This window comes from Vicugna pacos, unplaced genomic scaffold, assembly GCF_048564905.1.
Source record: "Vicugna pacos unplaced genomic scaffold, VicPac4 scaffold_20, whole genome shotgun sequence".
Classification (NCBI taxonomy): Eukaryota; Metazoa; Chordata; class Mammalia; order Artiodactyla; family Camelidae; genus Vicugna; species Vicugna pacos.
The window spans coordinates 30,978,255-31,002,403 of NW_027328741.1; the positions used below are offsets into that span (position 1 = coordinate 30,978,255).

General features: G+C 45.0%; 1 long non-coding RNA gene across 1 annotated transcript; it reads right to left on the bottom strand.

Annotated features, from left to right (window-relative positions):
- Window positions 1-138: 138 nt before the first annotated feature.
- On the bottom strand, window positions 139-23,509 carry LOC140694201 (uncharacterized). The gene is made up of 3 exons (XR_012069952.1): window positions 23,409-23,509; window positions 1,751-1,840; window positions 139-263 (listed from the first exon to the last, which is right to left on the bottom strand). It is a non-coding gene; the product is annotated as an uncharacterized lncRNA (long non-coding RNA).
- Window positions 23,510-24,149: the final 640 nt, after the last annotated feature.

Here is a 24,149-nt window from a genome sequence, read left to right on the forward strand (position 1 = left end):
TGCGTCTTTGGGAGACAGTGGGGCTGCACTCTGGAAGATGTCAGCTCCTGACTCATTTAGTTGGGAGCATCCATCTTCACATGTTGGATTTCCAGAGAAGTGTCTAGAGGGGAGAGTGGACTGGAGCCGGGCTTGGCTGTCACCCACGGAAGGGAGGACTGGAAACCTCAGGCATCTGTGGTCCTGGGAGCAGCTTGCCCCGGGGGAACCGCTAGCAGTGTCCCTTCCTAGACTGCTGTCCTGCTTAGAGGCAGGCCCAGCTGCTGTAACAGAGAAACAGGGAGACGTGGCCCTGGGTCAGAAGTGCCAGTTCTGTAGGGTAGGTGCATCTGCGAACACAGGTGCAGCAGGACGACCATGGTTAATGACACTGCATCGTGTCAGGGACACTCATCAAGAGAGTAGCCTTGAGATGCCCCCACCACACAAAGTGAGAAATGGGTGAGGAGGTGGGTGTGTTAATTAGCTTGCCAGTAGTAATCTTTTCACTATGTATATACACACCGAAATTTCATCATGTACTCCTTAAATTCATAGTATTCTTGTAAAAAAAAAAAAAAAGACGAGGTCTGGGATGTGAGTGGCCAGCATCTGGACCGTCTCTGACTTCCACAAGACAGAAATGACACACCTGCCAGGCTCAAACCCGACCTGCAAAGGGTGGCAGCTTTTGCTTCGTTGTTCTTGGAAACCAGCCGGCAGGCTGGGCGGAAACCCGGCAGCCACACGGAGGCGGAGGCCCGGCCACCGGCCGCGCTGCGCCCGGGATGGCGGCCCCTGTGCGCAAGGCCTCCACTGAGGTCCCGGCGGCGGAGAGGAGCCGCCCCCCGGGCCTGCCCGCCCCGTGCAGCCCGGCGGGGTAAATGAGGATTGCTTTAAACTGCTGCGTTTAGGGGCGGCTGGTTTCAGGACAGCAGGTTCCTGAATGCCGCCCCGCCCTCGCCCCCGCCTGCTCCGGGTCCTCAGACTCCCCTCACCTTTTCAGACTGGGGTTTGTGCCCCGCAGAGCCACAGGTTGAGATCACCCCATGTGACAGGGTTTGGAGGTACAGAGGTTGAGTGAGGTCCTGAGGGTGGCCACACCCTGTTGGTCTGGTGTCCTTACAGGAGAGAGAGCCCCCAGATCTGGCTCCCCGCCCCATGTGGACACAGCGAGGAGGCAGCCAGCTGGCGGCCAGGAGGATTGTCATCACCAGAAAGTGACCTCGCTGGACTTTGCTGGGCCTCCCCCCACCGGAACTGTAGGAAGATGAACTTCTGCTGTCCAGCCTCCTGGGTGGTGACCCTGGGTCGTGGCGGCTTTTCCAGCCTTGGCAGCTCTGCACACACTCCCTCCTGCCTGATGCTTTGTGCAGCTCCCGCCCAGCGACTGTGCTTCTAACTTGGGGAGGGATAGGAGGGGCATCGGCCAGGCCCCCCTCCTTATTCCCCACTCTCGAAGCACCTGCTCTTCCCCACAGCACGGCTCAGGCAGTAGTGTGGCTTAGATGTCCCCGTACAATGCTGCTCCCATCCTCCCAGGTAGGTACGGGGCCTGGCACACCCACCTGCTCAATTTTTAGGAAAGATGCTTTACTTGGCCAGGAAAGTGAAGGCCCCCTCTGACCCAGAAATCCTGCTTCCAGTGTAAATGCCAGTGGAACGTGGGAGCCGGCCTAGCAGTGAGTCCCGGGCCCTGAGCAAGAACAGGCCCAGCATGCCTCATCAGGAACACAGACGAGCGTGGCCCATCCACACAGGGGACACTCACCAGCCACGGCCTCAGAGTGCGTCGCCCAGATGGCCAGTCCCCAAAGAGGGAAGTAGAACAGAAAAGCCCAGTGCTGCGGCTGAGAGGTGCCTGTCGGGGAGTCAGAAGAGGAGGCAGAATAGACACAGGACTGTCACTGAAGTCAGGGCACTGGACCCCTGGGAGAGGTTTGTTTTCTTTTACTGACTTGAGCAGTGAGGACAGTGGATCTTCAAACTATTAACAACACACACACACACACCCCTATATAGATGAGTATTTTATGTCTCCTGTGAGTTTATCAATAATTTTTAATGAAAAGAAACCACAATTTTTCAACAAAGTGCCGTTATTATTTTTAGAAGGGGGGACAGAGCCCCCGGTTTGCTCCTCAAAAACCCAGGCCTATTGCCACATTTGGATGAGCCTGGATGTCTGGCAGCACCCAGCCACCACCTCAGGCTCACCAGCAGCAAATGAGTGAACAGCCGGTGGTTCCCAGTTGTCTGAGTGCAAACCCCTTGACCAGAAGGACCCGACTCCCTCCCAGCACTTCTAGGTGGGCACCAGTGCTCGCCGACACAGCCACACCACCAGGACACTGGCAGATGTCAGGGACCTGAGTGGCCAATAGAACCCTGTGCTCCTCCTGCCCCAGGGTAGTGACCAGGTCAGCCCAGTCCCATCAGCCAGACTCTCCAAAACAAAAGCCAGCACAGGCCGTTGAGGAAGGGTGGCCTGGAGCAGTCAGAGAGCTCTTCCTCTTTGTTTTCCTTCTCCATTTTATCACAGATATGACAGAGAAAGTAGGCAGTGCGTGTGTGTGTATTTCTTAACTCCATCTTGACCTTGCACCCCGGAGGAAGCCAGTGGCCCTGTCCTGTGAGCTGCCCTGTCTTGTGAGCTGCCCTGTCCTGTCTTGTGAGCTGCCCTGTCCTTCCCTGTGAGCTGCCCTGCCCTGCCTTGCCCTGTCCTGCCCTATCCTGTCCTGTGAGCTGCCCTGTCCTGCCCTGTCCTGTCCTGTGAGCTGTCCTGTCCTGCCCTGTCCTGTCCTGTGAGCTGTCCTGTCCTGCCGAGTGAGCTGCCCTGTGAGGGGCCCATGTGTGAGAAACGCACACCTCCTTCACCGTCTGTGACTCCCCAGCCCCTTGGATGGTGCGGCCCCAGCTGATGTCTTGACTGCAACCTCATGAGGGACCCTGAGTCAGAACCACCCAGCTCTGTCTGCTTCTGTCCTCCAGGAACCAAGACAATAAATATTTGCTGCCAGGAGCTGTGATGCAGCAAGGGACCAGAAACACACGACGCCTCCTCCCCGCCTCTCCATCCCTCGGGGCTGTGGAGGTGAACTTATCTTCCTCTGTTTACCACCTCTGTCTTCCTCTGTGAGGACACGGGGTCTGTCACGGGCACTGCAGTTCCCTGGAGCTAAGGCTGACAGGGCCTCCGGGCTCAGAGACTGAAGCACAGTAAGGCAGCAATGCCAGAGGCCCCATCACTGTGGAAAGCCCCGTGTGTGAGAGGCCAGGACACACCAGGGAACAAGAATGGACCCTGAGCAGACCTTCCTGGTTCCTGCCCAACCCCACCCCTGACTGCTTGCCAAGCCACCTCAGAATGTCACTCCACCTCTAGGAGCCTCGATTTCCTCCTCAGTGGACTGGGGGTGACAGGAAGATTGAGCCCCAAGAATGTGGAAGGTGTAAAGGTGGACCCCTGGGCTGGAGAGGCTGATCAATAAAGCCGCTTCTCCCAGCACCTGCCTGAAGGTGCACTGTGAGGCTGTGAGCCCCCTCCCTGGGCGGCGCTTACAGGCAGACCTGGGTGCCCGGAGGGAAGGGCGCCTTCCCTAGTGGGTGAGGCAGCTCCGAGTGCAGGGTCTCAGCGCAGGGCCTGGCCCCGAGCGCTCCAGGATTCGTGTGTTGTGTGAGCCCACCTCACATGCTGACAGCACGGTCACATATAAGCCAAGGACGGCACGTTAGGAGGACACCCGTGAAACCCATGGTGCATCCTTGCTGGTCCTAGGACAGAAGGAGCAATGCAGGACACAGAGATGGGGTAGGCAGGACTCAGGCAGAAGATGCCTGTGTGTGCACGTGTCCGTGGCATCACCATGGACTGGGCAGCAGGCAGCGGGAGCAGTTCAGAACCCTCTGGTTTCCTGCTCGGGAGGACAAGAACTAGGAACAGGATGACTTTCCAAACTGGTGTCAATGTGTGTGAGGTCATGGAAGTAGTCTCACACCTGTTAGCTCATGTCCAGGGGTCTGACCACATCAGGAGCCAGGATGAGGCTTCACATGTGCTCACGCTGAGGCCAGAGTTGCCTTAGTCTGAGCTGCCCCAGACCCACATGGAGATGAGGCTTCTGGCACAAGGAGTTTATGTGGGAGATGGAGGCAAGGGTGTAGGGAAGAGGGAAGAGGAAGGAAGGTGCCTCAGTATGGCTGTTAACACACCTGCCACCACTGTGCAGCCCCCCTGCGGGATCCTCCCACTGCAGGATCCCCCGCTGCAGGAACTGCTGCTGTGGGATTCCCCCTACACCCCCACTGTAGGCAGTGGGAAATGGCCCATCAGGAAGTCTGGGAGCCGCTGCAGAGAGGTGGCTGGTGTCCTGGCTGAGTCAGCTTCCAGGGGAGGGTAAGCCTCTACACTTCCGCTGCCAGTTCATGCACGAGGAGGCCAGAGACTGGGGCTCTGAGAGCCAGCACTCCCTGGAATGAGAGAACCTCCTGCCATCCTTATCATAAGACCATGGATACCTGAGACACCATGTGGACTTCAGAAGGTCAAGGTTACTTGTGGTGGTTTGTCACCTTTGTCTCACTTCTGTGGGGGATTCTGCAGACTGATTCATTCAACATGTGTGCCACTCCCACCTTCTATGCCTTGTGTATGTTAGTCTCTGGGAAGCCTGAAAGCTACATTTCCCAGTCCCCGGGCAGCTAGGGCTCTGCAGGCGGCCTCGGCTCCTCTGGACAGATGGCTGATGGCTGCTCAAGCTGTGAAGGTGGGAGCGAGCAACACAGGGCGGTGTAGGGAAGCAGCTCCTGGCTGGCAGGGAACGAGGGCTCTGGTTCTCCTACAGCAGCAGCCACAGTGGCTGGGCCTGAGCATCACAGACAGTGGGTTTCCATGGCAACAGTCACGGGTAGGGTTACCTGATTGTCCAGGCGGGTTGTCCCTGGCTATGGAGCATCCACTCATGTTCCCTTGTAGTACTGGAATCTCAGTCTTAACACCCAGAAATAAGTCCACCTCTGCTCAGACCACAAAAAGTGGATTCAGCCATCTATAACTAATCACTGTGACTGATACAAATTCAGACTCTGAAATGACCTCCATTGTTTTTCCTGTGTGGAAGACATACAGAAAACTGAATAAAAACAAGTTAAAATCATCTGTAATCCCATCACCTGGAGGTAATCACTGTAATATTTTTGCAAGTTTCCTATTTTTTATATAGTCAAAAGGACAGTTTGTATTATTCTCTGCCAGCTCTGCTCACTTAATGTCACTTACTGTGGATTATAAATGTGTCCCAATGGCTTTGTCCATGAGGTCTTCAGATCCCTAGACTGTAACAGATTTCATTCACTTCTTTCAATCAATGTATCAAGCTATAATTGACACAGAAGAAGCTGGACATATTTAATGTATATGACATAGTGACACTGGAGATAACTGTACGTGTGTGAAGCCAACACCAGTCTGTGCCATAAGCACATCCATCAAGTCCAAGTCTCCTCCACCTTCTTCACTTAGTATTGTGATGAGAACCCTTAACAGAAGGCCTACCCTCTTAGCCAAGATTTAAGTACACAATATGGCATTACTAACTACAGGTGCCATGCCCTGCAAAACTCTAGAACTGATTCATCCTGCCTAACTGAAACTTTGAACATTTGACCATCACCTTCTTGTTCCTCCTCTCCACAGGCCCTGGCAACCACCCTTCTGCTCTTGTCTATGGGTTTGACTATTTTAGATTACTCATATAAGTGGTATCATGGAGAATTTGTCCTTCTGTGTCTGGCTTACTTCACTGAGCATAATGTCTTCCAGGTTCATTCATGGTGTTGCAAATGGGAGGATTTCCTTCTATTTTTAAGGCTGAATACTATTCCATTTTGTGTATATACCAGCTTTTCTTTACCCATTGGTCAGTCAATGCACGTTCAGGCAGCTTCCATGTTCCGGCTGCTGTGAGCACTGCTGCAGTGAGCAGGGAGTGCAGGCATCTCTCTGGGGGCCTGACTGCAATTCCCTGTGTGCATACACAGAAGTGGGATTGCTGGATCAATTGGAAGCTCTGTTTCTAATTTTTTGGTCTAATTTTGGTGTCAGGGTAATGCTGGCTTCATAAAATGAGTTTAGAAGTGTTCTTTCTTCCATTTTTTTGGAAGAGTTTAAGAAGGATTGATATTAATTTCTTTTTAAATGGTATATTTGCCTGTAAAGACAACAGATTCTGAGATTTTTTTTGTTGGAAGATGTTTGACTACTGATACAATCTTTTTATTTATTCTTGTTCTGTTCAAACTTTCAGTTTATTCTTGATTCCATCTTGGTAGCTTGTATGCTTCTAGGAACTTATCCACTTCTAAGTTGTCCACTTTATTGGTATTTTAGTGTTCAAAATAGTTTCTAATACTTAAAAAAAAGCAACTTCTGTGGCATCTGCTGTAACATCTTCTCTTTCATTTATTATTTATTTATTTGAGTCTTCTCTGTTTCTCTTAATCTTGCTAAGGGCTTGTCAATTTTGCTTTCTCTTTTCAAAAACAAACTCAGTTTTGTCTATTTTTCTACTGCTTTCCTATTTTCTAATTTTATTTATTTGTGCTATGAATTTTATTATTTCTTCCCTTCTGTTAACTTTGGGCTTAGTTTGTTCTTTTTCTACTTCTTTGAGGTAAAAATTTAAGTTAATTTAGCCTTTCTCTTTTGTGATGTAGGTGTTTATTGGTATTTCTTGGTACTGCTTTTGTTACATCTTATAAGTTTTGGTATGTAGTATTTTCATTTCCATTTGTCTCAAAGTATTTTCTAATTACTCCTTGAGTTTCTACTTTGATCCAATGTCACCCAAGAATATGTTGTTTACTTATGTATTTATTTATTTAAATTTTATTGAGTTACAGTCAGTTTTCAATGTTGTGCCAAATTCTGGTGTATAAATTTTTCAGTCATACATGAATATACATATATTCATTTTTATATTTTTTCACCATGAGCTATTACAAGACCTTGCATATATTTCCGTGTACTATACAGTATAAACTTGTTTAGCTATTCTATATATACCTGTCAGTATCTACAAATTTCAAACTCCCAGACTGTCCCTTCGTACCCCTTTCTCCCATGGCAACCACAAGTTTATATTCTATGTCTATGAGTCTGTTTTATATTTATGTCCATTCTCCTCCTTCTCCTTCTTCTCCTTCTCCTTGTCCTTTTCCTTCTCTTCCTCCTTCTTCTTTTTTAGATTCCACATATGAGTGATATAATATGGTATTTTTCTTTTTCTTGCTTCCTTCACTTAGAATGACATTCTCAGAGACATCCATGTTGCTGCAAATGGTGTTATGTTGTCATTTTTACAGCTGAATAGTCTTCCATTGTATAAATATACCACAACATTTTTATCCAGTCATCTGTTGTTGGACATTTAGGTTGTTTCCATGTCTTGGCTATTGTAAATATTTCTGCTATGAACATTGGGGAGCTGGTGTCTTTTTGAATTAGGGTTTCTTCTGGATATATGTCCAGGAGTGGGCTTACTGGGTCATATGGTAAATCTATTCCTAATCTTTGGAGGAACCTCTATACTGTTTTCCACAATGGCTGCACCAAACTGCATTCCCACCAACAGTGCAGGAGGGCTCCCTTTTCTCCACAGCCTCTCCTGCATTTATTATTTGTGGACTTTTGAGTGATGACCGTTATGACTGGTGTGAGCTGATACCTCTTCCAAGGGTGTGCTGTTTATGGGGAGGGTATAGCTCAGTGGTAGGGCATGTGCTTAGCTACTCGGGGCCCTGGGTTCAATCTCCAGTATCTCCATTTAAAACTTAAATAAATGTATAAACAATTACACCCCCACCCAAGTTTTTTTTAAAGGAATTTTTTAATAAAGATTATGTCCTTTAATTTCCATGTATTTTTAATTTTCCCATTTTCTTCCTTTTATTGATTTGTAGTATCATTCCATTGTGATCAGAAAAGACATTTGGGATGACTTCAGTTTTCTTAGATTTGTTAAGACTTGGTCCATTGGTAACAGTGGTGGTCATCTCTTTTTCCCTTATTGATTTTTTGTCTGGATGTTCCACCCATTACTGAAAGTGGAGTACTGAAGTCTCCTACTATTATTGTGTGGCTATTTCTCCCTTTAGATCTACAGACATCTGCTTTATGTAATTAGGATCTCTGGTGTTGGGTGCATACATATATATTTTTATATTTAAGAACATTTAGCAAAATTTTAAAGGTTATTTTCCATTTTCAGTTACTAACAATTACTGACTATATGCCCCATGTTGTACAGTACCCCCTTGAGTCTAACAACCAGGAATTTGTACCCCCACTTTCCCATCCCAAAGTTGCCCCTCCCCTGACTGGTAATCATTCATTTATTCTCTATTTCTGTGAGTCTACATTTTCATTATATTCACTAGTTTTTTAGATTCCATATATATGATATCATACAGCATTTGTCTTTGTCTGACTGATTTCACTTAGCCTAATGCCCTCCACGTCCATCTATGTTGCTGCAAACGGCAAAATTTCAGTATATTCTTTATAGATGAGTAGTATTCCTTTACCACATCTTCTTTATCCATTCATCTGTTGATGGACATTTAAGTTTCTTCCATATCTTGGCAATTATAAATCATACTACTGTGAATATTGGGATGTATGTAGCTTTTCAAATTAGCTGTTTTTTTCCCCAGATATGTACCCAAGAATGAAATGGGTGAACATATATCTATAATTGCTATATCTTCCTTTTGAATAAACCCTTCAATCTTTATATAATTATCTTCTTTAACTCATGTAGCATTTTTAAACTTTTAAAGTCTACTTTGTCTCCTGTAAGTATAGGCACACTTGCTCTCTTTTGGTTACCGTTTGCATGGAATATCTTTCTCTATCCCTTTACATTCAACCTTTGGGTGTTCTTAAGGCTAAATTTTACATAGCATGCAGTTGTAGCTTCTTGTTGTATCCATTCAGTCACTCATTTTCTTTTGATTAGTGAGTTTAACCCATTTAAATTTAAATTAATTATTTACTAATTATTGTAGTTATAGTTATTCTTAGTATCTTTTTCTTTTCAGTTATCAATCAGGGTTAGAAGTGATTTGTGCACTATCATTTGAGTATTTCACTGCTCTGTATTTGTCTGTATATTTACCTTTACCAGTAAAATGTATACTTCCTTTTGCTTTTGTGTTGTTGCTTATTGTCCTTTCCTTTCAACTTGACAACCCCCCTGTAGCACTTCTTGTACAGCAGGTCTAGTGTTAACAAACTCTCTCAATTTCTGTTTGTCCAGGAAAGTCTATCTCTCCTTCATTTCACAGAAAACTCTTGCTATGTGTAGTATTTTTTGTTGGCATATTTTCCCCCCAGTATTTTTAATATATTATCCCACTCTCTCCTGGCCTTCAAGGATTCTGCTAAAAATTCTGCTGGTAGTCTTAGTGGAGTTCCACTGTATTTGATAAGACTTTTTCTTTTATTTTTCTGTTCTCAAATTTCTCATTTTAAAGTTTTGACAAGTTTAAGGTGTCTCAGTGTAGAATTCTTTTAGTTTCAACCTATTTGGGATCTTTTGGGCTTTATAAATATAGATGTCCTATTCCTTTCCCAAATTTTGGGGAAATTTAGCCATAATTTCTTTAAATAAGCTTTCTTCTCCTTTCTCTTCTTCTTCTGGAACTCTCATTATCATTTTTCTTGACTGTGTCCTATAAGTCCTGTAGGCTTTGTTCACTCTTTTTCACTCCTTTTCACTTTTGCTACTGTGAATAGAGCATTTCAAACAACCTGTCTTCATGTCTAATGATTCTTCTGCTTGGTCAAGCCTGCTGTTGAAGCTCTCTATTAAACCTTTCAGTGCAGTCACTGTATTCTTTGCTCCAGAAATTATGTTCTGGTTGTTATCATCATCATCATCATCATTATTATTAATTATATGATTTGTTGAACTTCTCATTATGAACATCTATTACTTTTCTGATTTTGTCTACCTGTCTGCATTCTCTTATAGCTCAATGAGCTTCTTTAAGATGATTACTTGGAATTCTTTGTCAGACAATTCATAGATCTACATTTTGGGAAGTCAGTTACTGGGATTTTGTTTTGTTTCTTTGGTGATACCATGTTTCCCTGATTCTGTGTGACCCTTATAACCTGTGTTGATGCCTGCACACTTGAAGAAGTAATCACCCATTCCAGGCTTTATGTGCTGGCTTTGAAGGGAAAGAACTTCACCAGAAAACTCAGCTAGAAATTCTGGTGATCTATCAACTTCTTCTATAGATATGCCCACTCTAATCCTCCAACTCCCTTCTTGGGGAGCTCATCTTAGAACTTTGTGCCTCTCCTGATCCTACAGAACTGTGTAAGGTTCTGAGAGCTGTTTGCTCCTTTTCCCTAGGGCAGTGCCCTGCTAGGCCAGGGCACTATATGCAAGCAGCACTCTCCTCTCTCCCTTCTGAAGGCTATGTCTTAGAATTGTGTGCCATTTCCCTATTCTACAGAGCTAAGTCGAGTCCCAGGGGTCACCTGCCTCTTTCCATATGGCAGTACACTGATAGGCCAAGACAATAGGTTCAATCCCACTTATGGCCCTCCCTTCTGAAGGCACAGGTTGTTCACCTGCTTCTGATCCTGCAGAGTCAAGCTGGCTGCTGAGAATGGCGCTGGCTGCCGAGGCGTGTGTGTCATCTCTGGGGCACACTATCTGTGGAAAACTGCAGCTCTTGGGGGTGTGTATCTGTTTCTATGAGCTTCCACCCTTTTCTTTTCTTTTTTTTTCTGTTCACAGACAACCCGACTATAATGATTTCTTCAATGTTCTGGGTGCATCAACATAAGCATAGCTTTTAGACATTGTCCCAAAAAACTGGGGAGCCAGATCCTCACTTTCTCTTTATCCTGCAGAAGTCATGGGCTGGAGGATCATTCTTGGCTCTGAATTCTGTCAGCTTAGGGGGGATGTGACACAAGTAAAATGGCACTGCTCTTTCTATCCTTTTAGTGTGGCTGACCTTAAATTTTATGATCTACTGGGAGCTGGAACCTCCCAACTGGACTCCAGAGCTCTCACAAAGGTATTTTTGTCTGTAGAAGTTTGTCAGATTATTGTTTCTATGGGTGAATGAGGGCTGGGGCCTCCTATTCTGCCATCTTACTGATATCATTCACCCTCTCACACTGTAATACTCTGGCCTTAGAATAAAATTTAAATTTCACTCATAACCTACCTACAAGGCCTGAGGGTTCTAGCCATACTCACTTCTCCAGTGCCCTCAGCTTCCAGCTTCTTCCTGGCTTATCCTGCTCCAGCCACACATTTTCCATTATCTCCCTGACACAGCCAAGCTCTTAAACCCCAGCGTCTTGGTAATTCCTGTTCCCTTTGCCTGGAAGATCTTTTCCTGGCTGTTCATTTAGCTGGATCCCTGCATCTTTTGGATTTCTCTTTAAATGCTAGTTCCTGGGACAGTCTCTCCCTGTTTCTCCATCTAAGTAATGGTACCCAAACTCACTTGTGATTCTCTACCACATCAACCTATTCTTCCTTCTGTATACTTGTCACAATCTGACATCTCATTGGTTTCACTTGCTTATTGTCTGTCTTCACCAATAGAATGTCAGCTGCAAGAGGGAAGACACTGTCTGCCTTGTTTCTCACTATATTTCCTGCCTATTGCCTGCAAATGACTTTTAAAACAATTTTGCAAACAGTAACATAACAATCAATATATAAGATGCCACATTTTATCTCACCCTTTCCTGTTTGTGGGTATGCAGTAGTTTCTGTTTATAAATACTGCAATGAACATCTCCATTCATAACATTCTCTGTACCTGCTTCTGGTGCTTCTGCTCAGTTACAGTCTCAGAAATAGAAATATTGGCTCCATTAAAGAGTATGAGTATGTTTAAGGCTCCTTCACACACATGGTCACACTGCACTCCAGAAAGTCTGACTGAAGACCTAAGTCCCACCATCCCTGAATGAGAGCTTAGAGCCAAGAGATGAGTCTTTAGATGAACAACTCTGATGAATCAACTGGAGATCTGAATAAAATTCAGATTCTGCTGTAGGAGATCTGGGGTGGGGACTGAGATGCTGGATTTCTAACAATCTCCCCACAGAATACCCCAGAGGCCCTCATCCTGCCTGATCTTTCCTGGCAGTGTCTGGGCTCCATGCTGACACACCCCTGGGCACCAGTGCCTCTGCCCAGACCTCAGCCTCCCAGGCCTGCAGCCTCAGAAGGAAAGCCTGTGCTTCAACAAACCAGAAAGCAAGGAGCACAAATGACATTTCACTGTTTAACAGACTAGCACCAACCCAATGCTTAGATACCACTGTTCCCAGGGCTGCCAAACCTCACTAATATGAAGAGTGTATTTACAGGAAAACACAGTGCACAGGGAACGGACCCCAAATTTGTAGAGCTTGAAGCAGGATCTTGACAAGCTTTCCAGAAGCCAGTCTAACTCTATGACTTTTAGTAAATGAGAGTTTTTCACTTTTTAAAAATGGCTTTATTGAGATACAATTCACATATTCCCCCATATCAGGCATATAACTCAATGAATTTATGTATATTCACACTTCCTTCTTTGATGCAATAAAGTTATTATTTCAAGTTTCATCCTGCCAACCCTGCTGTGTTTGATCCAAGCAGTCTCCACAAGACTCAAACACTGATGAGGACGCCGGTGGCCAGAACTGCATCAGGTTGGTCAAGAAACCTGCTTTGAGGGCCCTGGTCTTCACAAGTCATGAGCTCCCATCAAGGATCCCATGAAAAAGCAGTTCTTTAACCACAGTGTGAAAGAGCCCAGGAAAAAGGAGGAAACCCCTGATGCCCAATGTTTACTCATGCTGGTGTTTTGGTATCCGGAGACCCCAGCAAGCAGAGCCAGAAGAGCAGCCTCCTCAGCTCCATGTCCTGGTCCCCTAGGGGGCCCTGTGGTCAACAGGCAGGAGGAGGGGTGGGAAAGGAGGGGAGAGCTCAGGAGGGATGGGGAAGGGTTGGAGTTGGAACTGGGGATGGGATTGGGGGAGTGTGACAGGAAGAGGGTTGGGTACTTGGGAGGAGAAGAAGGGGGTCACAGAAAGGATCAGGCTCAACCAAGCCCTTGAGGGAGGAAGGAGGGTTCAGACAGGTCAGTAGGTCAGCAGGTAAGCAGGTCAGGAGAACAAACAACAGGTCAATCAGACTCTCAGGAACAGTGGGAGGGGATGAGACTCTGTCTTCCTCTGAGTCTTCTCTGGTTTGGACGATGCCATAGCAACGCAGAAGCTTTATACCCTCTCTCGACCAATCACCTGCCTTTGCCCCTGGTTCCTCACAGTGGACATTCAGGGTGACCTCACTTTTAGAACACGCCCCACTACCTGATGATCCGCCACACATCATCCAACCCTGGGTCCTCTCTGGAAACTTTCCCAACCTTATGCTTTCTGGTCCTTCTCAACCCAGGTCCCCTGCCCCACCACTTCTGGGTGCTCCCTCCTTCTTTTCCAGATTCCCAGGGTTTCCCATGGGCAGTGGCTGGAAAACATGTAAGGCAAAGAATGACAGAAGTGCAAAAGGAATCAACTACAAAAGTGGAGTGGGAGGCCTTCACTCCCCCTCACTCAGCACTTCACACAAAAGGCAGACAGAATAGCCACGAGATGGAAAAGAACTTAACAAACCATCTTAATCACATCGCCACACCCATATGGCTATCCTTCTCTGTAATACACCTGCAGATGACATTAATTTTAGGTACATATGCTATACGCATAAAAATCAAACCTATTATTTTGGCCCAAATTGTCACACCTCTCTACAGTTCACTTGGGTGTTTCATGTGTACACCCAGGTCTAAAGAGGCAGAAATTACCTTGGTGGAGCCGAAGCAGAGTTATGCTTTGGGGCAGTATTGACTGCGAGGGGGCCTGGGAAGTCCCTCTGGGGCAGTGGGAAGATTTGGTATCTAGATATGGGGGTGGTTGTGTTCATTCAATCAATAAGTGCTGAGCACATGGGGCCTGCCTGTCACAAGGGTCAGAGAGTCCCTCATATCTGTCCCTGTGAAGTGACCAACTACTGATGGTGAGGAATGGATGAGGTGCCAGGAGTGGCCGCGGGAGCCCAGTGAGAAGGCCCTGCACTAATCCAGGCTTTGTGCCCCCACCCTGCCCTATTAGCTGCCCCAGGAGCCCCGATTCCAGGCAAATTCTGAGGGGGACTGAGGGCAGCAGTACCCTCCTAAGTCTCAGGAGCTCCCACAATCTGCCCATAGTGTTCTTAGTGAGAAATTGGCAAGGCAGGGGTCAGTGGTTTGGGACTCCCTGCTGCTCACAAAGAGGAGTTGGGTGGAAATATCTGGCTCCTTAGAGGTCCCTCAATCCAATCCCCAGTAGCCCCTCTAGCCTGCAGGTCTGTGCCTCCTTCCAGGTGGGGGAGGTGGCCAGCCCTGCAGCTGCTCTGGGGTCCGGGTTGGGCCACGAACAGGTCAAGGTGTGACTGTGCTGCCCAGGAAGAGGCGCGAACAGCTGTGCTGCAGTAAATACCGCCGTGAGCAGCCTCTGTAACTGGACTCCATCCACTGTGAGCATGGCCTTGGCCAAAACTTGGCAGTGAGGGTGGGAGGGCTGGGAGAGGTGGGGCCCTGTGGCCCTGGACAGGGCTGGACTGGAGCCCAGGGCCTGAGGGCCTGAGGGAAGAGACAGACAGGGAGACAGGCAGGGACAGAGATAGTGTGTGAGTGATTGAGAGACGTGGGGGTCAAGTCCTAGAAAGTGACAGGAGGTGACAGGGGAACTGAGTAGGGAGAACCAGAGACAAGAGGAGGCTAGAAGGAAAAAGAGCCAGCCCAGAGTCCGTGGTGGGGGACAATGGGCCAGGGTGGTGTGACTCTGGGAAGGGGCCCAGAGTGGAGGGGGCAGAAAAGGCAGGAATCCAGGCCTCACAGTCCCTCCCACTCTAAGGCTCTGACCTCCCTGGAACTGAGCTCCCCAGGGGTCATTGTACTTGGAAGGATTGGTACCTCCCATTTTCCTTGGGATTGCTGGTTCCAGCCTCTGTGTCTGTCCCTGTTGGGGTTGACTTTCAGGAAGATTGGCTGCCCTTTGGGAGGAAACTCCAGAGACTTCCCTGTGGGGAGTTGACCCTGAATCCTCACAGACCCAGTGGGGCTGCACTTCCATCCACACTGCTGGGCCTTCCTGGATCCACAGCTGGGCTTCAGGCACTCTGCTGGCCCCAGGACCCCCATCCTGGAGGGACTGAGTCCCATCCAGAGTAAGCAGGCTTCAGGGATACTGGAGCTCTTCCCACTATCAACAAAAATTCCTTCCAACACTCAGGAGTCGGGACCCCCTATAAATTACCAATTAACATCAGGTCAAAGGTATTGAAATATCACACTGGGCAATATAATGTGCCAATTGACCAAATTCAGAGTGCAGTGTTGCGATTACACTACATTCTCAATAACCCATTTTGTGGATGAGAAGACAGAGGGGATGTGAATCACCATAGGGTCTCAGGGGTGGTGAGTGCTGTAACTTTACCTCGAACCAAAGTCTAACTTGGAAAGAGATTCCACCTGGAGCCCATTCTGTCACCTGCTCCCTGAGGTTCTGAGGAAGACCATTGCCTTTGTCTTGGGAAACTCCTCTTGCAATAACATTAAGTCATACACCAGTCAGGACAAACAGGGTGAGGATGTGTTCATGAGTGATCCTGACTCCTAAAAGTCAGCTTGGTCTCAGGAAATGGATCTTCTATTATCATTGTTAGGCACCAAGGTAAATAAGAGTAAAAACATAAAATCCATCATATATGTAAGTATTTTTTATTCAAAATATAAATTACTTTGTGAATTATAAATGGATGCATTGCTTTGGTCCATGACAAACAGGACATTACATACATCCATTACAATGAATTATTGTCACGGGTGGGAATGTGGTGAAAAGAGCAGGGTCATTTTTATTAGGGAAGGAGGTCCTACAGCTCTCAGTACAAGGTCGGTAAGATTACAATGCTTCTCCCCACCACCAAACTCTCAACACACACACATAGAGGCAAATACACATAAGTCCTAAAATGACACATAGATCCTACCTTCTGATCAGAAAAATGATAAAAATATGCGCACACACCACCTAACAACATACTGACCACACACACAGTTCCCATAAAACTTCTTAATATTTCAGTTCTGAGCCTCTGAATTTTCCATCCTTTGTACTCACCATCATCTAATAGGAAGAAATCATTAACAATACTGCAAGTCTGATTCATTACAGTTCCTCTAGGAATTTATTTTATATTATTGCAAGCCTCAGAAGAATATGAAATTTACAATTTCAGGTGGAGTTTTTGGCTTAGTAGCTTTCATAGCTAAAAGCTTTCACTGACTACACAAAATTGTTGGTTCTACTTTTCTCTGTGATTTCTACACCAATTAAAATTTCACTTTACATCTAATCATTTTGGATTTCAATCAGCTTCCTGATATTACATTTTTGTAGATAAAATGATTTTTCCTGTAGGTCACTATCTATTGATGATCATTTTTTTCTTTTAGTATTAAATTTTACAACTGACTTCCAGTCTATTGCTTGTCATGTAACTGGAGAAAGATTAATAAAGCTCATAGAGACATCATTTACCAATACACGACTAGACTTACAAGTTGTACTTATCACAGTCTGACTTCCTCTGCTGAATGTGTATACAGAAAAATCAAGTTAATAACAATGTGGATTTGATCCTATAGGGTCATCAAACCACCCTTATCTATTTATTTATTCTTAGTAGTCACTACTTTTCTATTATTTGACCTAGAAATTGCCCTCCTCTTACTCCTACTCTGAGCATCTCAAAAGAATAACAAAAGCTAAATTTTTCATGGCACAAACTCTAATCTTATTACTAGTAGCCATAAGGTTTTCCTATGAATGGATTAAAAAGGATTAGAATGAATGTATATGATAACTAGCTTAAACAAAAACATTATTTTGACTCATAAAATTATAATTAACTTCATAATTATCAAATGGTATTAGTCAATATTACTACCATTTTAGCATTTACACTACCCTATATGGATAATAATATATAAATCACATGTAATACCCTCATTACTGTGCTTAGATGGCATATCAGCATTATTCATTATAGCAACTGCCATCATTCTAAACACCCATTTTTCATTAGCTACCATAATACCTATTCTTAGTACTCATCGCCTGTGAGTCTGCACTAGGATTATCATTAATAGCCATGATATCCAATGCTTATGGTACTGATTATGTACAAAATCTTAACCTTTTTCAGTGCTAAAACTCATTATTCCAAACATTATATTAATACCATTAACGTAATTATGAAAATTATATCCTCTGAATTAATACTACATCTTATGGCCTATTAACCAGACTTATCAGCTCATTCTTCCTCAATCAACTGAATGATAATAGCCTTCACTTTTCACTAACCTTCCTATCTATAAGTCCCTCCACTTGCATCAACAACTTGTCTTCATCTACCAATACACAGGGCCAGCCAATTTCATCTATCCAAAGGATCATTAACCCCCCACTATATTATCACAGTGCTAATCTTATTACAAATATCCTTAAATTTTCACCACTTCACAATTGATTACATTCTATAGTTTACTCAAAACAACTGTAGTCAAAACCCTAATTATTTATTACCCACTGAGAAAATCAGACAAAATGTTTCGATTCAGGACTTTATTTCTTATTGTATATAATACTTGGATCACTTGCTCTTGTCATTTCACTAATTTTGATCCAGAATCTTACAGGTTCATTACATTCTCTAATAATTCAATACTAAACTCAAACAGCATCAACTTTTTAAACTTTTTTATTGAGTTATAGTCCTTTTACAATGTTGTCTCAAATTCCATTGTAGAGCACAATTTTTCAGTTATACATGAACATACATACATTCATTGTCACATTCTCTTTTGCTATGAGCCACCACAAGATCCTGTATATATTTCCCTGTGTTACACAGTACAATCTTGTTTATCTATCCTACGTGTTGAAATCCCAGTCTGTCCTTTCCCACCCCTGCCCCCTTGGCAACCACAAGTTTGCATTCTATGTCTATGAGGTATTTTTTGTTTGTTTGTTTTGTATTTATTTTTTATTTTTTAGATTGCACATATGAGCAATCTCATATGGTATTTTCCTTTCTCTTTCTGGCTTACTTCACTTAGAATGACATTCTCCAGGAACATCCATGTTGCTGTAAATGGTGTTATGTTGTCGGTGTTTATGACTGAATAGTATTCCATTGTATAAATATACCACCTCTTCTTTATCCAGTCATCTCTTGATGGACATTTAGGTTGTTTCCATGTCTTGGCTATTGTAAATAGGCAGCTATGAACATTGGCTTGCAGGTGTCATTTTGAAGTAGGGCTCCTTCTGGATATATGCCCAGGAGAGGGATTTCTGGGTCATATGGTAAGTCTATTCCTAGTCTTCTGAGGAATCTCCATACTGTTTTCCACAGTGGCTGCACCAAACTGCATTCCCACCAGCAGTGTAGGAGGGTTCCCTTTTCTCCACAACCTCCCAGCATTCGTCATTTGTGGACTTTTGAATGATGGCCATTCTGACTGGTGTGAAGTGACACCTTATTGTATTTTAGATTTGCATTTCTCTGATAATTAGTGATATTGAGCATTTATAAATGTGCCTGATGATCATTAGCATCCATTTCTTAATGTAGAATTTCCCTATGACTGACATGTATAAGAGCATTATGGTAAATGTACCCCTTTAGGACCTACACCTTTGATTACCAAAAGCATAATTCAAATTTTTGTTCCAGGATCCCGAGTACCTGCAGTTATATTACTCACACCAGGCAGCTGGGGTATTATAATATTATAATATTAAATTCCTTAGAAAATTCGATGGCATATCCTGTAATTATACTATCTCTATAAGCAATAATTATAACGAGCTCCATCTGTCCATGCCAAACAGACTTAAACAGACCACATGGTCCTCCATCAGCCACGCAGCGCTCGGAACTGCAGGCACTCTCACCCAGACAGCACGATGCTGTAGCGGTGCTCGAGCCCTACCAGTCCCACACCACGCCTGTGCTATGGTCTGAACCATGGATCAGGTGCCCCAGGCATGAGGTTCAGCACTGGGATGATGTGCCCGCTTGGCCTGGTTGAAAACCAGTGGATTTACTGTAGCACTGTAAGAAACTGAGACCCTGCTCTTGAAGAGCCTGTGCAGAGGGTTGCTGATGCCCCATCACAGCAGGGAAACAGCAGGCTGAACACTGCCTGGGGCTCTGGCAGCTTCCACGGATGCCTCAAGTGGGGCCCCCCAGACTATACAGGCTCCTGCTCCAGCCTTCCATGTTCTGCTGCTGCTCCCCACTCAGGTGGTAGCTTCCATTGTCAATAAGAGTGCACAGAGTGTGAGAAAATGGTGCTGGCCTGGATGTGGCCCTACCTCTGAAAAGACTGTAGGCAGTCACTGCTAGCTAGTGTCCCTGCACACACTCTGGAAGGAGCAATACAAGCATCAGGGCAGAGGCTGCCATCATGAGAACTCACTTTCTCATGCACAACTGAGAGGGGTTGAGGCCAGCTCAGTGGTCTGGCCCCAATCTCTCTGGCCCTGACCTACCCTCTAGCCAAGGTGTACACACTGGGGAAAAGGTAAAACCAGTACAGAAGTGCCACTGCAAGCCCTCAGTCCTCAGCCACATTCCAAACCAAAGCAGAGACTGCCCTCACACCCAGGAGAACCCAACTCCCACAGAGATCCTGCTCCAGCCCAACAGGACCCTGTGCCACCCCTGATAGGGCTGTTAACAGTCATGGAGCAGAGGAGAAGCCCCTGCTTGAACCTGGAACTGGCTCCAATCCCTCTAACTCCAGCTGTACCCCCCCATTACTCTGGCAGCCAGCACATCCTGGGGGAAGATGGCAGCCAACTATCAGTTAAGATGCAATTCTTCCCACAGATCTGCTGGGCACAGAAGACTGCATAGGAATGCTCTCACACAAGGACACACCTTGAATTCTGGGACAGGTAACTGTTTCACCTAACTTCACAGAGATATAGAAAGTTAAAGTGAAAAGACAGGAATATGTTTTAAGTGAAATAATAAGAAAATAGCCATAATGAAAAGAGATAAATAATTTATTTAACAAAGAGGTCAAAGCAATAGTAATAAGAATGATAACTGCACTGGGAAAAAGAACAGATGAACACAGGGAGAATTTTTAAAAAGAACTAGAAAATATACAAAAAGAACCAGTCAGAGCAGAAGTGTAGGTAACGTGGAAAATTAGTCAGTACAGATGCTACATTAGCAATCTGGATGATAGAATAATAAAAAACACCCAATTAGAAGAGCAAGAAGAAAAAATACATTAAATGAGTTTAAGGGACTTCTGAGACAGCATCAAACATATTAACATTCATATTATAGGGGTCCCTGAAAGAGAAGAGAAAGGGTGAGAAAACATTGGATAAAATTATAGCTGAAAGCTTCCCTAATCCGAAAAAGGAAACAGAGATCCAGGCGCAGGAAACACAGAGTCACAAATGGTATCAGCTCAAACAGACCCACATCAAGACAAATCATTATTCAAAAAGCAAAATTTAAAGATAATGACAGAATTGTAAAAATCAGCAAAAAAGAATGACTTCTTTGTTCTTTTTCCTAACAGATAAAATGTTATAGATTTTGCAAAGAATGACAAAAGTTTTGGTTTGTTTGAATGAATGAATGAATGAATAACAGAATTCTAAATGTAGGAAGAGAAAAGGAAAGCATCACATGAAAGGAAATTCCTCATAAACTATCAGCTGTTTTTCAGCAGAGTCATTGCAGGCCAGAAGGGAAAGCCATGATTACATGCTATTGTAAACATTTAGCAACATTAGTAAGTACTCAAAGAGAAAAATCTGCAACCTAAGGCTACTCTAGTCAGAAAAGTTATTAATCACAATTGAAAGAGAGTTAAAGAGCTTCTCAAATGAGCAAAAACTAAGAATTCATCAATCCTAAATTAACCTTACAAAGAGTATTAAAAGATCTTTTTATGTGAAAAAGAAAAATCTGTAAAAAGAAATAAGAACTTGTTGAGGGGAAGGTAGTGCTCAGCTGTAGAGAGTGTGCTTAGAATGCATGAGGTACTGGGTTCAATCGCACTAAAATAAGTAAATAAAACTACCCACCTCCCAAGAAAATTACCAAGGAAAAGAAGAACTTCTGGGAAGGGGGAAATCCCAGTTTAAAGGCAAAAATGCAGCAATGGCTGTGTCAACAACTTAAATAAGCTACTACAAAGATTAAAAAACAAAAATTATAAAAACAACTATAATTACAATAAACACTTACAAGAGGTATAGGAAGATGTAAAAAATAAAATCAAAAACAAAACAAAAAAGGGGGAGAGGGAATAAAACTTTAAGCGACCTTAAATGACAATCACTTGAAAACAGTCAGATATTGTAACAGAACAACATATATGAAACTCATGAAAACCATAAATTAAAAACCTACATTAGATATGCAAAAACAGGTGAGAGAAACACAAATATAACAATAACGGAAATCATCTAACCATAAGGGTATTTTCTGAAAGAAGAAGAAAAATACAGAAATGAACCAAAAATAAAAACATTTGGCAAGGTAGAAGGATAGAGATTAAGATACACAAATCGGCTGCGTTTCTTTACATTAACAATAAAACAGTAGGAAAAGAAAGTAAAGAAACAATCTCTTTTAAAATCATATCCAAAACAACAAAATACTTAGGAATAAATCTCACAAAGCAGGTGAAACACTTATACATGGAGAACTACAAAATGTTGATTAAAGATAACTTAAAATGGAAAGATATCCCATACTCTTGGATTGGAAGAATTAATATTGTTAAAATGATCATACTACCCAAAGCAATCTACAGATTTAATGTGATCCCTGTGAAATTGCCCAGGACAATTTTCACAAAATTAGGGCAAATAATCCTAAAATGTATATGGAATTGCAAAAGACCCAGAATTACCAAAAGATTGCTGAAGAAAAAGAACAAAGCTGGAGAAATAACCTTCCCAGACTTCAGACAGTACTACAGAGCTACAGTAATCAAAACAGCAGGGTACTGGTACAAAAACAGACATATGGATCAATGGAACAGAATATCAAGCCCAGAAGTAAACCCACAATCTTTTGGTCAATTAATCTTTAAAAAGTAGGTAAGAACATTCTATGGAATAAAGACGGTCTCTTCAGCAAACATTGCAGGGAAAATTGGACAGCTGCATGTAAATCAATGAAGTTAGAATACTCCCTGACACCTTACATAAAAATAAATTCAAATGGTCTAAAGAGTTAAACATATGATAAGACACTATAGACCACTTAGAAGAAAATGTAGGCAAAACATTATCTGACATATACCTCAACAATGTTCTCCTAGGGCAGTCTATGCAACGAATAGAAATAAAAGCAAAAATAAACAAATGGGACCTAATTGAATTTATAAGATTTTGCACAGCAAAGGAAAGTATAAGCAAAACAAAGACAATTTATGGAATGGGAGAAAATGTTTGCAAAAAATGAGACTGAAAAGGGCTTAATTTGCAGAACATATAAACAGCTCACACAACTGAATTAAAAAAACAAACAAACAAAACTAGCCAATCCAAAAATGGCAGAACTAAATAAACAATTCTTCAGTGAAGACATACAAATGGCTAATAGGCACATTAAAAAAAATGTTCAATATCGCTAAATATCAGAGAAATGCTAATCAAAACTACAATGAGGTATCATCTCACACCAGACAGAATGGCCATCATTCAAAAGTCCAGAAACGATAAATGCTGGGGAGGCTGTGGAGAAAAGGAACCCTCCTACACCGCTGGTGGGAACGCAGCTTGCTGCAGCCATTGTGGAAAGCAATATGGAGATTCCTCAAAAGACTGAAAATAGACTTGTCAATGGCTTTTGATCTCAGGTCAGGCTGACAAGCTCCCAAAGACCTGGGCCTCGCCCATTATTCCGCCCCAGGTCGCCTGCGCCCTGGAGGGTCCGGGGCGCCACCACTCGCCAGGCAGGCCCACCTGCGCAGGGCGGCTCTGGCCTGAGGCCCAGTCGGAGGTGCTCCGGGCCCGGCCGGCGCCCTCCCACCTCCCGGGGCTGCACCCGCTTTCCCAGACCCGCGTACCAGCGGCAGTGAAGGTGCGGGGTTCAGTGACTACTAATGTTGGGGGGACTACGCACCACGCAGTAGGGCGGCGGCCCGGACCCGCCTCTGGGTCCTAACAAGCAGCGCGGCCCCGGCCTCACCACCGCACCCCAACCTGCGCGCCCCCACCAGCGCCCCCTTACCTGCCCGGCAGCGGCAGCAGCGAAGGCGACGGCAGGCGGCGGCCCAGACCCCAGGCCGTCCCCCTCCTCTGGGGCCTGGCCTAGGGGCGCCCGGCTCCAGCCCAGCCCCCACGCGCTCTGGGCGGGCTCCGGCGTCCGCGCGCGCCCCTCCTCCACCCGCCCGCAGCGTGGACGCTCGGGCTGCAGCTCCTGCAGTACAGGTTGTGGTGTGGGAGGCCAGGCAGGGCCCCATTCCCAATGCTTCCTCTCCCATCACTGACAGGGTCCCGGCATCCATCCAGAACAACCACAGGCCCAGGGCCAGGCTACACCCCCAGCCCCACTTCTCCTTCTCACCGCCCCCCATCATTGACACCTACTCCCAGCCAAGCTAGGTCCCCAAAAAGACCCCCAAGGTGAAGCTTCTCCTCACACTGAGATCCCCGCTCCCACTTTCTGCCCCACCACGTCCAATCTATGGATCCTGAACTCCAAACTGACCCTTCATACCTTACCCCAGGTCCCCCATCCCAAGATGGTTCCCTCACCCCAAAATTGAAGCCTCAACCCTCAGCTGGGTCACTTCCATTCTGAGCGGCCCCTCACCACTCAGCCTGTCCCCACACTGTATGATTCTCCTCACTCTGAGTGCACCCCTAACCCGAGATGACACCCTCATTCTTCACCCAATGGGGTGGGGCATTACAGGCTCCAATCATCATGGCGACAGACACCAGTCAGAGCTCTGGCGTAGTGTGTGGG